Source organism: Halichoerus grypus, chromosome 8, assembly GCF_964656455.1.
Source record: "Halichoerus grypus chromosome 8, mHalGry1.hap1.1, whole genome shotgun sequence".
NCBI lineage: Eukaryota > Metazoa > Chordata > Mammalia > Carnivora > Phocidae > Halichoerus > Halichoerus grypus.
The window spans coordinates 73,189,533-73,201,496 of NC_135719.1; the positions used below are offsets into that span (position 1 = coordinate 73,189,533).

Below are 11,964 nucleotides of genomic sequence, written 5' to 3' on the forward strand. Positions count from 1 at the left end.
AGGGTTGCTTATAACATGGCAGTTAACTTTTTCCAGGTAAGTGATTCAAAAGAGAGAGAAAGCCAGAAGATACAATGACTTTTATGATCTAGGCTCAAAAGTGATATGTCATTACTTCTGTATGCTGTTGGTCACACAAACCAATACTGATACAATGTGGGTGGACTACATAAGGATGTGAATATCAGGAGGCTGGGGTCATTGAGAGAGAGTGAGTGAGCAAATGAGCATGAGCAAAAGAGCACAGGCAAGGGTTGCTGCAGAGGGAGAGGGAGAAGCAGGCTCCCTGCTAAGCAAGAAGCCCAATGCAGGGCTCAATCCCAGGACATGACCCGAGCCAAAGGCAGCGGCTTAACCAACTGAGCCACCCAGGCACCCCTGAGCTCTTGATTCTTGTTAAGGAGTTGGACTTTGGGGAGAAAGAGGAATTTTCTAAAGGGCTTTAAGAAGAGAATGGATACTTTAGAATGAATACTCTGGCTGCAACATAGAGAATAACTTGCAAGAGGCAAATTTGGGGGCTGGGAGAGGAATTTAGAGGTTATGATAATAATACACATGTGAATTGATGGTGGCCCAGGTTGGGGTGAGTGAGAATTGGATTTAAGAGATATTTAAGAGGTAAAGTTGCTGGAATCTGATGATTATTCAGTTGGAAGGTGAGGAAGAGGAAATCTAGGGTAGTGCCCAGGATCATGGCTTAACCTTTGAGTTCTGGACAGGGACTAAGACTCAAAAAGAAAAAGCCAAAAGGGATACGATGATCAGAACTTTGCTACAAGTTCTGGCCTGGGTCTTTCTGATCAGTTACTGAGATTCAACTATCGGGGCAGAAGGAGATCATCAGTTAAGGTTAGCTTTGTCAAAATCTTCTGAAAGTTATATTGCAGACCCTGAGAAGAGGGGAGCCTACAAATGTAAAGTAGCTCCTTCTTACCAGGGAGTTTGGAGGGCAGGAAATAAACAGTTCTTAAGAGTTAGAAAGATTCTGTCCTACTCAAGGGCAAATGAGTAATAAACTCTTATATACCCCAGGAGATAATGGAGTGAATTCCATGAGATTTTATATGGTAAGAAAGGGAAAGTCAATTCTTATCTGGGATGTTTTACCCAAAACATTGTGTAACAGCAAATTTTCCACAATAGGAAACTACATCCTTTTTATTGGTATAAAATGCACATCATTTCCAGGCATTATGAATGCATATCAGTTATTCAGTACTTTTCTCTTCAAGCTTCTCAGTTCTGAGAGAGTTGAATTAGTGATGAAATCCATTTTACAATACGGATTTCCCAAATTACACTTCTTGGAATAGTGATTTATCAGCAGGAAGCCACTGTGTGTGTGTGTGTGTGTGTGTGTGTGTGTGTGTGTGTGTGTAGATATACATATACATAATAGCAGCTCTAATTGAGACCCAATTGACATTGGGGGTCAAGTGTTAAAATTATGTCAAACACAGAGAGCCAAATAACTTTCCATTTGACTCCCTCTTCTCTCCACTTTATCCTAGATCATTACTACTCCCACCGCTCCTTTTATATACCCAAGCTAGTCTGATTCATCTGCTTCTCTTTCCTTCTTTCCTCCTACAGAAACTGCTAAAATTATTTTCTATTGAGTTATAACAGTATTTCTTCAGAACCTGAAGCTCCACCTTTAGGTTCCATTGAGTATAGGCTCAAAGATAAGCCTTCATTTGAATGATTTTTCTGACTTTCTTGTTTTCCTTTTTTGTTTGTGTCAGAGAAGTTCTTTGTGGTCCATTCTGTGATTTTATGAAAGAAATTTTTGGAGCCTAATAGGACTTGCTGTTTTGCACCAAGTGAGCTGAAACCCTTTCCAGGAAGCAAAGGCAGTCTTCTTCAACTGTTTGCTGCCCTGTTTTTTGCCTCTCACTTTCTCCCATCGCTGCTCTGTAGACTCTGTCTCCCACTAATTATTAATGCTTGACTTCCTGACCTTTTGGAGGAAGCCCTTTATGCAACCAGAATTATCTGGACTTTTTTTTTTTTTTCCAAAACGTAACTCTGCAAACAGACCCTGTGCTGTACTCTCTTCCAAAATATTTGTGTTTGAGACATTTTATAGAAAAATTAATCCATGAGCAAAAGCGAGTTTGTACAGGTAGATATGTTTGCTGAGAATTATTGAAAGGAATGTCAACACTGGCTGAGCCAGTCACTCAAGTCAGAGGCTTGTCCTATGGGGCAGCTGCCATATAATGAGGCTTAAAACAGGATGAACTAATGTGGAGTTAGTAACTCATTTCTGAACTCTTAAGCTCACTTGCTCAGCCTGTTACCTATGAAATTGTTTTTTTGAACTATCTTTAACAAATGTACAGACAAAACCAATTCTGTTAAACACCATTTAGTCATAATCACCACTGACCTTAAATATCTTTTAAGGTGTCTATGTATGATCAAGTTTTTTCTCATTTTACTGTTGAAGAAAGTAAAAAATAGGGGGTTAAGTGACTGGATCTAGTTACTCTGTTACACTGAGTAAGAAGATGAGATAGTTGGAGAAACAAATTTATAAAACTTGTAGCTTAATATTGGATCCCCTTAAAACATCCTAAATTAAAATTTTTCTTTTCCTTCAACAACAAATGTTTATTGAATGCTTATTTGCAAGATACCATGCCATATGTTAATGACAAAAGGTGTAGATACTAGCTACAAGGATCTTGTAGCTGTGGAGATCCTGGGGATAATGGTATACTTAGAAAGAAATAAAATGAGTCAGTGTATGTTAAAGATGGTTCTAATGTACAAATACTATGATCAAGCATGTCAGGGTGATTAGGAAAAGGATTCTAAAAAAGGTGGAGAATAAGATATGAGATAAGATCCTTCTATACCATCCTCCAGACTGGTAGGTAGAAATGCATGCTGGTAGGAGGGTTCTGGAGACAAGGTGACCGTTTTGGTTGAAGAAGGGATTTACATAGGGTAATTGTGGGAGCTTCTCATCTAGAGGTTAGTGAGCCCGACTGCACAGTCTTCAGTAACAAATTGAATGCAAACCTTCCTCTGGAAGTTACTAACAAGCTCCTGAAGATTTGGACAGCAAAATGGTAGCTTTTCAAAAAATATTTATGGAGTGACAATTATATGTCAGACACTATTCTAGTATAGGATGCAACATCAAGTAAGACAGAGTTGGCACTGTCACCAAGCTTGCAGTTTAGTGGAAACAGATAAGTGGACAGGCATCTACAAAATAGTATGATAATTCCACAATGAGACAAGTATAGGTAGACCTGGAAACACATAGAGGAAGGAGCCCTAACCCAGGATTAAAGGATTAGGAAAGGCTTCCTGGAGGAATGTATTGTTGAACTAAGTTTTTCAAAACACATGTTTTACTTTCTCTGAAAAAATAATACACTCATATTTTAAATATCAAACTGTTGTCAGGACAATGAAGTAGTTGTAGACCTGGCAGTAATGAGCTAGTGATACCTACCCCCCAACCCCTTCCCCTGCTGAAGTGGTGTCAGAGAAAGCCAGATAAAACAGTCTTATAACATCATAACATAACATCATACCAAATATCCAAATTTTAATTAAAACAATCACTCGTCATATCAACAACCAGGAAAGTCTCTTACTGAATGATAAAAGACACTCAAAAGATGCCAAAACTGAGATGAAAGAAATATTAGAATCATCTGCCAAAGATTTTAAGGCCACTCTCATAAAAATCCTTCAGAGTAATTATGAACATGCATGAAATAAATGAAAAAAACCCCTCTCAATAAAGAAATAGAAGATATAAAGAAAAACTAAATGGAAATAATGCAACTGAAAAATACAGTAACTGAAATGAAAAGCTCAGTTGATGTTCTCAGCAGAAGAATGGGGAGGTCAGAGGAAAGAATCAGTGAACTGGAAAATAGATCAATAAAAATTACCTAATCTAAACAACAGAGAGAAAACACACTGAACAATATAAACAGAGCATCAGAGACCTGTGGGACTATAACAAAAGATATAACACAGTGTCAGTAGAGTCCTGGAAGAAAAGGAGAAAAGGCAAGATTTTAAAAGTACTTGAAGAGATAATGGCTGAAAACTTTCTAAATAGAGCAAAAAACAAAACAAAACCCAAAACTTACAGAATCAAGAAGCTGAGCTAACCCTAAACAGGATACACCAGAAGACACACTAACATACATCGTAGTCATACTTGTGAAGGACTAAAGACAAAGAAAATACTTGAAAGCAGTGAGAGGGAAATGACACCTGACCTATGGGGGAAGAACAATTTGAATGATAGCAGATATTCATCAGAAACTGTGGAGACAAAAGAAATGAATACAGTCTTTGTCTTAAGTGCTGAAACAAAAGACCTGTCAGTCCAGGATCCTATACTCAACAAAAATATCCTTCAGGAATGAAGTAGAAATTAAAACAATTTTGGATGAAGGAAAACTAAGAGAACTTGTTGTCAGTAGACCTAACCTAAAAGAATAGCTTAGGAAGTTTTAGTCATCCTTTCTTTTTCTTTTCTTTCTGCCAGAGAAATGATTTTTAAAAAAATCTTAGAATATCAGGGAGGAAGGAAGAATATGGTAAGCAAAAATATAGGTAAATACAATAGACTTTCTTTCTGCTCTGGAGTTTTCTAATATATTTGATAGTTGAAACAAAAATTATAACACTTCTGACAAGATTCTCAATGTACATAGAGGAGTTATTTAAGATAATTATAATAAAAAGAAGAAGATAAAAGTATAAAACAGTGGTAAGGTTTCTACACCTTACTCAAACTGGTAAAAGGACTAGTAGACTATGTTGTGTATATATCATGTAATATATTAGAACAACCACTAAAAAGGTCTGTACAAAGAGATATACTCAAAAATACTATAGATCAGAATGGAATTGTAAAAAATGTTCAAGCAATTCATAGGAAGGCAGGAAAAAGAAAACAAATGAAAAATAAAACAGAAAACAAAAAATGACATGGTAGGTATAAGCCCTAATATATCAATAATTATATTAAAATAAGCTGTCCAAATGCATCAGTTAAATGACAGATATTGATAGAGTGGATTGAAAAACGTGATCCAACTACATGCTGCCTATAGGAGACTCACCTGAAATTTAACAGTATAGCTATATTAAAAATAAAAGGATGGAATAAGAGATATTATATTAACATTAATTGAAAGGAAGCAGGAGTGTCTATATTAATATCAGATAAAGTGGATTTCAAAGCAAAGAAATTTACTAGAGAAAGAGAGGGATATTATATAATGTAAAAGGGCCAACCACCAAAAAAATCCTATGGCAATCTTAAATATGTATGCACCAAACAACAGAACTGTAAAATATGTGAAATAAAACCTGATAGAACTAGAAGGAGAAATAGACAAATCTATAATTGTTTATATATAATATAAATATATATATTATAAATAATATATATAAAAATATAATTTAATGTCTCTCTTTATAATTGATAGAAAAACTAGACAAAAAATCAGCTAAGATATAGAAGAACTCATTAGTACCATCAATCAATTTGATCCAATTGGTATTTATAGAATACTCCTCCCCGAAACAGCAAAATGCATATTCTTTTCAAGTGCCCGTGGAGCATATACTAAGATAGATCATATCCATGGCCATAAAAGAAACCTCAACAAATTTAGGAGACTGGAAATTATACAGAATGTGTCCTCCAACTGCAATGTAATGAAAGTAGACATCAGTGACAGAAAGATAAGCATGGGAAATAAACAACATACCTCTGAATAATCTGTAGGTCAAAGAGAAAGTTTCAAGGGAAAAAAATATTAAAAAGTAAACTGATAAAATGAACTGAATAAAAATGGAAATGAAACATCAAAATTTCTGAAAGATAGCTAAAGCAGTAGTAAGAGGAGAATTTATATCATTAAATGCTTACATTAGAAAATAGGATAGGTTCAGGGGTGTCTGGCTGGTTCAGTTGGAGGAGTGTGCGACTTTTAGTCTCGGGGTCATGAGTTCGAGCCCCATGTGGGCTAGAGATTACTTAAATGAATAAAACTTAAAAAAGATAAAAAAGGAAAGTAGGATAGGTTCAAATCAATTCTCCAAGCTTCCACCTCAAGAACCCCCATGCTCCCCCCAAAAAGAGCAAAATAAACCTAAAGCAAGCAAAAAGAAGAAGAAAAAAATAAGAGCAGAAATAAATGAAATTGGAAACAGAAAAAAAATGGAGAAAACCAATTTAATAAAGAGCTTAATTCTTTGAAAAGATCCATAAAATTGATAAATCTCTAACAAAACTGATTAAGAAATAAAGAAAGAAGAAACAAATTACCAGTAACAGGGATGAAACAGGGGATATCACTACAGACCCTGCACATACTGAAAGGATAATAAAGGAAAACTATGAACAACTGTACATATAGATTTGACAACTTATATGAGATGAACAAATTCCTCAAAAAACACAAACTGCCATTCAATATTAAATAGTTATAATGGCATATAACTATTAAAGATATGGAATTTGTAATGGAAAACTAAAACTCAAACCAAAACTCTTCAAACAGAAATTTTCAGACCCAAATGGTTTCAATGGAGAGTTTTACCAAACGTTTAAATATGAGTTAACATCATTTCTGTATCATCTTTTCCAGAAAATAGGAGAGAAGACAGTATTTCCTAATTCATTTTATGAAGCTAGAATTACCCTGATTCTAAAACTGGACAAAGATAGTACCAAAAAAGAAAACTATGGACCAATGTCCCTTATGAATATTGATGCAGAAATCCTTAACAATATATTGGCAAATAGAATTCAGCAATATACAAAAATAATTATACACCATTTCCTAGTAGAGTCTATTTCAGGGGTGCAAAGCTGGTTCAATATTAAAAAATCAATCAGTGTATTCTGTCATATTAACAAGATAAAGAAGAAAAATCATATCATATCAATTGATATAGAAGAAACATCGGACAGAATTCAACATTTATTCAGGATAAAAATTCTTAGAAAAATAGTGGTAGAGGGTAACTTTCTCAACTTGTTAAAGAACATCTATGAAAAACCTATAGCTAACATTATACTTACTGGTGAAAGACTGAATATTTTCTGTCAAAGATCAGAAACAAGACAAAGATACCTGCTCTCACCACTCTTAACTCAATATAGTGATTGAAGTTCTAACCAGTGCAATAAGGCTAGAAAAAAAGGCATGCAGATCAGAAAAGAAGAAATAAAACTGTCCTTATTTGTAGGTGACATGATTTTCTATGAAGAAAGGGAATCTACCAAAAAAAAAAAAAGAAAAAAAAAAAAAGAAAAAAGAAAGAAAGAAAGAAATACCCCAGAACTAATAAATGGGTTCAGCAGGGTAGGAGGTACAAGATCAACATACAAAAATCAATTGTATTTCCATATACTAGCAATGAACATATCGACACTAAAACTAAAAATATTACACTATTTTAAATCATTTAAAAAATAAAATACTGAAGGTGCAAATGTAACAAAACACGTATAGGACTTGTGTGCTAAATAAAATTACAAAATGCTGATGAGTCAAATCAAAAATTAATGGCATGGAGCAACATATTCTCTTTATGGATTAGAAGATTCGACAAAGTAAAGATGTCAATTCTTCCTAAATTGATGTGCAGGTTTAATGTACTCCCTATTAAAATCCCTCCAAAATGTTTTTGTAGATATAGACAAAATTATTCTAAAATTTATATAGAAACGCAGAAGAACTAACATAGATAGGACAATTTTGACAATGACAAAAAGCTGGAGGATTCAGTCTATGTGATTTTAAGACTTATTATTTAATAATAGTGACCAATATTGTGTGGTATTAGTGGAGGAATAGACATATAAATCAATGGAACAGAATAGAGAAGCCAGAAATAAATACACATAAATATGTTGAACTTACTTTTGACAAAGGAGGAAAATCAATTTAATGGAGGAAAGACAGCCTTTTCAACAAATAGTGCTGGAGTCCTTGGTCATTTGTAGGCAAAAAATAAACCTTGATCTAAGCCTCATACCTTATACAAAAATGAACTCAAAATGGATCATGGAGTTAAATAGAAAATGTAAAACCATAAAGCTTTAAGAAAAAAAAGGAAAATCTTTAGGATTTAGGGCTAGGTAAACAGTTCTTAGACTTGGCACTAAAAGCATTATCCATAAAAGGAAAATTTGATGAATTAGAATTAATCAAAGTTAAAATATTTCTTTTTTCTCCATGGAAGAGCGAATTGATAGAATGAATAGGTAAGTTACAGAATGAGAGAAAATATTTAGAAATCACATATCTGACAAAAGACTAGTATCTAGAATATATAAACAATTCTTAAAACTCAATGGTTAAAAAAAAATCCAATGAGAAGAAAGCCCATGAAGAGACATTTCACTAAAAAGGACATATAGATGGAAAATAAACCCATGAAAAGATGTTTAACCTCAGTAGCCATTGGGGAAATGCAAATTATAACCACAATGAGGTATCATTTATACCCATCAGAGTGGCTAAAATAAAATGACGTCAAATGCTGGTGAGGATGTGGAGAAACTGGATCATTCGTTTACCACTAGTGGAAATGTGAAATGTCACATTCTGTCTCTAGAAAATATTTTGGCAGTTTCTTAAAAACAAATAAACAAACAAAAACAAAGCCAAAAACTAAGCATGCAACAACCATATGATCCAGCAATTATACTCTTGAATATTTATCTCAAGGAAATGAAAACTTAAATTCACATAAAAAAACTTACATGAATGTTTTATAGCAGCTATATTAATAATAGGGAAAAAAAAACTTTAAACAACCCATATGATTTTAATGGGCTCGTGGTTGAAAAATGGGTCAATAGATGAACAGGTACATCCACTCCATGTAATACTATTCAGCAATCAGGGAATGAACTATTGAAACCTGCAACAACATGGAGTTTTTCTCCAGAGAATTATGTTGTGTGAAAAAAGCCAATTTTTCAAAGGGTTACAAACTATATAATATCTTTCATATAGCATTCTTGAAATGACAAAATTATAAAAAAGGAGAACAGATTAATGGTTGCCAGGGATTAAGAAGGGGCCAGGGGTGGGAGAGAAGTGAGCATGACTATCATGGGGCAATATGAGAGATCCTTGGGGTGATGGAACTCTTCTGTATCTTGATGATATCAGTATTAGTCTCTTGGTTCTGATACCATAGTATAGTTTTGTGTGATGTTACCATTAGGCAACACTGGGTAAAGGGGTTATCTTTACTTGGTTATCTCTGCATTGGGTTATCTTGGGTTATCTCTGTATTATGTCTTAAACTGTACACATATCTATAATTACCTTAAAGTAAAAAGTTTAATTTAAAAAATTAAACATTTTTGAGTTAGCCAAGAGGAAAGAGTAGAGAAGGGCATTCTAGAGGATGGATAAATGGAACTGCAACTAGGTCCACAAAACTGGATGGAGTGCAGGACAGGTGTTGGGGTGGTGGGTGAAATAAGGCTGGAGTGGTCAGGCCAGGCCAAATTACAAAGTTAGAAAGAATTCTTTGTCTAAGGAATTTGAAATTTTTATTTATTTATTTTTTTTAAAGATTTTATTTATTTATTTGCCAGAGAGAGAGAGGGAGAGTACAAGCAGGGGGAGTGGCAGGCAGAGGGAGAAGCAGGCTCCTTGCTAAGCAAGGAGCCCAATGTGGGACTTGATCCCAGGACCCTGAGATCATGACCTGAGCCGAAGGCAGATGCTTAACCATCTGAGCCACCCAGGTGCCCCAGGAATTTGAAATTTTTAGAACATATGAAGAGCCTTTGAGGAATTTTAAGTAGGAGAGTGACACAATCATATTTTTGTTTTCAGTGATTATTGGAGGATGACAGGAAGTCCAATTAATAGACAGGGGCAGACAGATGAGGGGAGATGTGGGATTAAAGTCTTGGAGGCATTGATGTGGTATAAGAATAGAGACTGAGAATAAAGAGTAAGAAAAGTTGGGAAGGTGCAGTTTGGAAGTGGATATGAGGATTTTGGTTTAAAAGGTGGAATAGTTCTGGAAATAGGAAAGAATTGGATTTGGAATAGCAGTAGATTGCTGAAATAGAGTGGAGGTCAAGGAACTGTGATGTCAGATAGGTTGTGCACAAGGACATCAGATTCACCTAGAACCTTGAATGATGACAGCACTAGAGAAGAAAGGAAGGTAATGAGATGATCCAGATGCTCAAATCTGTAAGAAATACAAGTAGTGGAAAAATGAAACAAGACGAAACCAGAGAGGGAGACAAACCATAAGAGACTCTTAATCTCAGGAAACAAACTGAGGGTTGCTGGAGTGGAGGGGGGTGGGAGGGATGGGGTGGCTGGGTGATGACATTGGGGGGTGGTGTGTGCTATAGTGAGCGCTGTGAATTGTGTAAGACTGATGAATCACAGACCTGTACCCCTGAAACAAATAATACATTATATGTTAATAAAAAAAAGAAATATATGTAGTAATTAGAAAGTCAATAATAACAATGGCAAGGGAAGGAGTGGGAGCTACAGACAGATGATATAACCCTCAATAGAGGTGTGTTTATACAAAGGTGGAGGGGTAGTAGTCTGAAGGCAGCAGTGTAGAGCAAGAAAAACATGATGGATATCCCCATCCCGCCCCCCCCCCCCAATCATATGGGCAGAAGGACAGTGAACAACCCAGGATCGGAAGTGGAGATAAACAGGTAGAGGGAGTATTTGGGGGAAAGGTGGAAATTCAGTGGTGGTTGACAAAGAATGAGGATCCCACAGAGTAACATGAGAAGGGCTGATGGATTTGTCAATAATGGGAGGATGAAAGGTGGATTTGGGGTGAACAGAGAACTGAACTGGGTGGGGGCGGGGAGAACAGAAGAAAGAGCAAATGACCAGAGGAACTTGCACTTTGGGTCCTGGCAAAGGATGACAGTTAGTGACAGGCATGGCTGAATTAACTGGCCTCAAGATGCTGCCTGGATTTCTGCCATCAAATGACTTTTTAGTCTGGCAGAAGCATTAGGCCCTGGTGGTGTCTGAGACAGGATGACATTTGGTGTTTGTGTCGCAGTCAGAAAGCAGTTGGTTTCTGCTGTAGTAAAGCCCAGTCCAATGATGGGAAGTGCAGTTAGACCAACATGAGACTAAAAAGAATTACCAGCATTGGTAAAACTCTGGCTTTGGTTATTTTATTTTATTTTTTTACAAAAGTTTATTCTTAAATGTACAACAGGCTCTAAGACAACACTTCATTCCAGCTCTAGGTAGCAAGAGATGCTGTGACAGGGAATCCAGATGTTTAAACAGGAATGGAATTAAGGATCATCATTGCCTTGGGCACAAGGAGCAGCTTACTTTTTGCCAGGTTTCTTAATTCCAACTGTGGCCAGGGGGCCCTTTCCCACGGCCTTCGCTTTTAGCTCCTCGAGTTTCTTCTGCTCCTCTTTCTGTTTCTGCTTGAATGCCTTATCTTCCTTGTCCATCTCCTTGGCCTGCTTCTTGGGCTGCTTCAGGGCCTTCTTCTTGCCACCTTTGCAGCCGGACATGGCGTCTGCCGCCCCTTCTCCAGACCCTGCCACCGGAAGTGGAAACTCTGGCTTTGGTAGAGAAGGTTGCTGTGGTTAAGTTCAGGCAGGCTTATCTAACATTTGAGGGACCTGGAGCAAAAGGACAAATGGAGGTCCCCGGCCTGTGGTTTACCCTGTTGTCTTCTCAGCCCTGGCTTTGCTCTGCACCAGGAGGAGTCCTGGGGAATCCCCAGTCTATGCATCCAAGTTTCATCCACTAAATCCTGACAGCTGTCTTGTGGCTGCCATTCAGGCCCAGAAGGGAGGACACTGTTGGCTAGGTTTTTGCTCAGGAGGTTTGTCCTGGGAAATTATCCAGGCAGTCTGAGTACCAAGAACCTCAGAATTCCATAGTTAATGGATGGTATATTCTTCTAAAT

At 36.4% G+C, this 11,964-nt stretch overlaps 1 pseudogene; it reads right to left on the reverse strand.

The window, feature by feature from the left end:
* Window positions 1–11,251: 11,251 nt before the first annotated feature.
* On the reverse strand, window positions 11,252–11,600 carry LOC118536256 (translation machinery-associated protein 7 pseudogene; annotated as a pseudogene).
* Window positions 11,601–11,964: the final 364 nt, after the last annotated feature.